Raw genomic sequence first — 5,126 nt, forward strand, 5'->3', positions numbered from 1 at the left:
TGTAGGGAAGGATGAGCACCAGACCCCACCATGATCTTGCTGTTTCCAAGAGTGACATTTGCCCCCATCTGACTGAACTGGCCAATACCTGCCTTGTACCACCATAGCCAGGTGCCTCAAACGTGTCCTTCTTTCCCATGCTTCAGTTATGTGTCTGCTCACAATTTGTTTGGCTACTCCCATTTAGAAGACCATGATGTTCTGTGTTTATCCATTTCATGGAGATAAAATAATACACACCATAAAAAATATTTCAATTTTAAGCCTCTGCATTTATAATATTTCCCATATCTTTTTTGTGTGTGTCTTTAAAATTACTTGGTCATCACTGAACTCCAGCATCCCTAGTCCATATGGATGAAGATGCAGGAAATCCAGGACACATTATTAATATACAGGAATTTCCAAAGCATTTTGGTCAGACAGATATTGAGGCAGATGCTGTAAAACAGCAGAAAAACTTAATAACAGGCAAAGCAAGAGCAAACCATAATCCAGAAAGTTTTCAGAAGCTGAAAGATGATTTTGAAAGAAGCATCTGAGGATGAGGGCAGCAGAACTAACCAGGCATGTTGAAATGCTGGACAGAAACACCAAGCTCATTTCTCACACAGCTCGATCACAAATGAATTGGCTGGGCTGGGGACCCTGAGAAGCTTTGCTCTGCCTGTCCCTCTCTCTGGCAGTGGGTGGCAGGGTGTCCCAGCCCTTCCCTTTCACCCAGCACATGCTTGTGTCCCAAAGGCAGGAGCTAATGGCAGGATTTATCACTGACATAATACTTCATTCCAGCAGTTTAGTGTTAAATGGAGTGAGCAGGGCTTTTCCCTTCCATTTGTCCCCTGGCTGTGGCTTGCTGGGTGGGAGGGAAGCGAGGGTGGAGTGTTTTAAAGGGTTAATTTAATGAATCTGTCTAGGTGAGGGCACCGTTTTTCTTCATTCATCACAAGACCATTTTGCTCTGCCCCCCGCGTGGGACACACAGACACCTAGTGGGATGGAGGCAAGATATAGCAAAAACAGAGGACAGGAGCCTCTCTCATCCCGGCCGATGGGGACAAATCTCCTCTCCCTCCCTCTCTCAGCGCTGCCGTGAACTGCACCACTGGCAGCTTTTCCGCAGCACACGCCGCTTTCTGCAGAGAAACTGTTTGCTTCGGGCATGCAAAAAAGAACGCGAGTGTGCAAGGAGGCTCTGTGCTTGCTGCCGCGGGTCACGGCAGAGAAACGAGCCTGTGTGTGTGAGAATACATGCTTGCATGTGTGTGTGTGGGGTGGGTAAATCTCCGTGCTGGGTCCATCCCAGAGATGTGAGATGCGCCTGGATCCCGAGGGAGGCAAGGGGAGCCGAGACAAAGAACAGGGGACTTTTTGTTAGTAGGAGTTCCTCTAGCGTATGGGTGGGTATTTTAGTATGCTAATAGTACATTGATATGCTGATGAGATGTTAATACAGTGAGTCAAGTTAGTCAATGTTTTCTACCTAGTGCTCAAGGCTATAATCAAGATAAATTGTGGGGAGTACTCCATTCCATCCCTTTCATCCCTCTAACAGCCTTATGTCTCAAGGACAGGTTGTTGACTACTTGGGACATGTTTTTTCTCTAATTCTTGCTGTTTCAGTGTTATGTAAGCTCTGTTTTTATTCTGTGTGTCTCTTTTATTATTTTTTATGGGGTTTTTTTCCCCCAAAACCTTATTAAGTTATAACTGACATAAAACCAGGCTCCCAAAACCATCCTTTCCCTGTCACTGCTTGTCTTCACTCCTGCTTTGCTGCCCCAAGGCACTAAGAAGTACAGAGCTCACATGCTGCAGGTCTTCATTTCTGCCCCAACAGATGGGATCAGGGGGTTTATGGCTCTTGTCAGTCCCATCCTGACCAGGACAGGTTTATAAGAGTACACATAAACGAAACATAATGAAAAACTCACCCTAAAAGAAGAGAAGAATGTGCAAATGGCTGAACAAATAAATGGTCTGAAAGAGACAGTAGCCCAAATTCCCACTCTGACAGTGTTACACGCAGTGACCTAGATGGGTCATTTTGCTGCCTTTAGAACTGTAAGAACTTCATTTTTACTGCTGGAAATGTTAGCTCTGTGTGACTGCTTATGTCCCACCTCCATTGTGCCCTGGGAAGGAAAGTAGTCATCCCTACATCCTGTCTCCCCCAGCACTGCTCTGCTATGGGACAGTTCACAAGATCCCAAGATCTCTGATCAATACCTCCTGCAATTCACTCACATTCTTCCATCTACTTTGGTCGTGGGCCTGAAAAGGACACAGAGATTTGGTATCCAAGTCACGTAAGAGATTGGAGAGTTAAGCCAACCTCAGCTCTACAGTTTTAATATTTTAAATGCCAGAGATGGCCAGAAAGTATCATTCAGAAGAGTTTACCTACTTAAATCCTAAATGTTCTAATAAAAATGCTATTTAAAACATGGGGATATATGAAAAAGGGGCACTCAAAAGCAGATAAAACAGATTCAGCAAAGTCATTGCACACATATAAAACACTCATCCAGTATACACACTTTGCTGGTTTTACATTATAAACTTCAAATAATGCCCCAGGAATTGATGCTGAATAGGGTATGAGAGGTTACAGGATGAAATAAAGAGCAGTAGCAAAAAAAAAACCCCAAACCTAGTAAATAATACCTACCTTCCGTCCCAAGCTGTCCCCTAAACACATGCTCTTGTTTCACCCATGAGTTATAGCACCTGGTATTTCAGTTGTTGAGGATTTCATTTCATTATTTCATTGAGGGAAGATCATAAAAACTGGTTTTACAGCTCTTGTACACAGTCTGAAAAATGCCCAGAGAAGAGATGGAGTGTACTGTTAAATTGATTTAATCAGGAGGAGAATATTTATTAACATCTTCTCAGCCTTTAAGTAACCAGAGTTATTTAGGGCCCATGCCTGTGATTCAGGGGGATGGCAGCAGCAGAGGCACGTGTGTCCTCACGAGCATCCTGCCCTCCCTGGGAAAGGCTTGCTGATGCCCAGGTAACTGTATTATTCTGCAAGCATGGGATTTTGTTTTGTAGCACGTTTTGTAGAAAATGTCAAAATATTCCCTGCCCCATCTTTATACTCAGCCTCTTTTGAAAGTCACCTTGTTTATAAAAAGACCTTTTGCCCCCTCTGCATGTTCAAACTTAGTGCAAAAGGCTGGGTGAATAACCTGAACAGCCCCAGCTCTCATCTCAAGGGCTTCTTCATAAAGCAGAAATGGGAAAAATAGAAATTTAAAGCCAGCCCAGAGAATCTCCAAATCCAGCTGCTATTGAACTACTTGGAAAATGTAAGAGAGTAGCCTCAGCCTTTTAAAAATAATACCAGATATCTGACTTTCTTTTTTATTTAAATAAATAGTTTTGATTATCTTGGTTATTTCTGCAACTAAAAGCCATCCACTCTTTGTCAGTGTTCAGCTGCTGTATTCTCCAGGCACTCACTTTTATTGGGGTGCCACACACCTGACCCCCCTCTAGGACAGCATAGCCCATGTCCTTGCACAGGGATGGCCTCAGGGATTGCTGGAGGCCATGTCCTTGGAAAGCAGTGATGGGATGCTGCTCACAGCCACCACTTGTGCCTTTCTCCAGGCATCCAGCTTGGATCCGAGAGGTGATCCATCGATCATCTGACCCTGCTGCCAAGGGCAGCTCTGCTGCTCCCCTGGGCTCTGCTTGGGGGAAACAATGCACTAAACTAGAACTACTCCCATTAACCAGATTTAAATGTAACCTTTTTTTTCCCTCCACCCTTGAAAATATTAAGCTTAATATTATTATCAGGTCTAATTTTTAGACCTTGTTCCTTGCTATGGATGCAAATGAGGCTGGACTCCAAGCAGCAGGGCACAGCTCTGTGCTTGTGCTTCCTTCAGTCTTCAGAACCTCTCCATTTTTCTAGATTGGATTTTATTTCATGCCAATTGGTGCACAATAAACTGGCTCCTGGGGAGAATTTCTAAGGGAAACTTCCTCAGCCCCATGAGAGATTTTTCCCTGTCCATAATCTGTCACAGGCTACAGTACTTTGATGTTATTCTCTGCTCCATGGAAAAGGCAGGTTTAGGTGCCTCTATATACTACGCTATATAATAAGGGGCTGCCAGGGCAAATTCAGAACCAAATCTTGTATGAAAAGGCATTGTAATGGCCCTGGGTTGGAACATATTGAAAATAAAGGTAAAATTCTTGTTGACATTTGTAGGTGCTGAGCAGAGCCCTGGGCCAGGCTGTGCCCATGACTGACTCCATACCTGGGTTTCTTCTCCTTTGCTTGCACTCCTCTGGTGCAGCTTCACACTCCAGGGCCCTTTGCTGACACTTCCAGAGCTTTTCCCATGCCTGGTGCTATCTGTGAAGGGAATCCTTCCCTGCTGGGAAAGGAAAGTAAGCACAGCTCCAGCTGAGAGCTGGGAGATGCTGGTGGGGAGGACAATGGTCTCATGTCAGAGCCCCATAGGCCAGCGTGTGGTACTGCCCTCTAGGCTACAGCCTTCAATTTTCTGGTGAAAAAAGGAAAAAAGAGAGGGATTTTTACCATTATGTGAGCTCTGAGCTCTAAATCACCCACGTTTGACTGCTACCAAAGGAGTCACTCTTCAAAAAATGGGCTCTGTGAGACAAGGGAGATCTCAGTGCAGCATTCCAGGGAGGAGAGAGGTTTGCAGGGGGTGCTCACAGCTCCCCTTCTTCCCACAGCTCCTTCCCTACCTTTAACTCCTGAGAGCTGAGGATGACAGTGGGGATTTCATGTGGACTATGTGTGAGACAAACGGCCTCTGAATATTTTAAAGTACATTTTCTCAAGGCTTTAAGCAGACTTGAGCACATCTTATTTTTCATTGCTTTGTATTAGGCATGTCAGAGATTCTAAATTACAGCTACTGGTACCCTAATTTCTTTAAAAGTAACTGCCCATGGGGAAGGGTGAATGGAATTTCATTTTTCTTCCAAGTTAAATATTCTTTATTTCAGTGCAAAGATCTCCAGCGGAGAATCTGACACCCATAAACCAGGAGATATTTTTCACTCTTCTACAAGTGTGACTCAAATATGTATTATTTTCAGAAACTCAACCTGCAAATAAGGAGAGGGAA

The sequence above is a fragment of the Chaetura pelagica genome, unplaced genomic scaffold (assembly GCF_000747805.2).
Source record: "Chaetura pelagica isolate M959 unplaced genomic scaffold, ChaPel_1.0 scaffold344, whole genome shotgun sequence".
Classification (NCBI taxonomy): Eukaryota; Metazoa; Chordata; class Aves; order Apodiformes; family Apodidae; genus Chaetura; species Chaetura pelagica.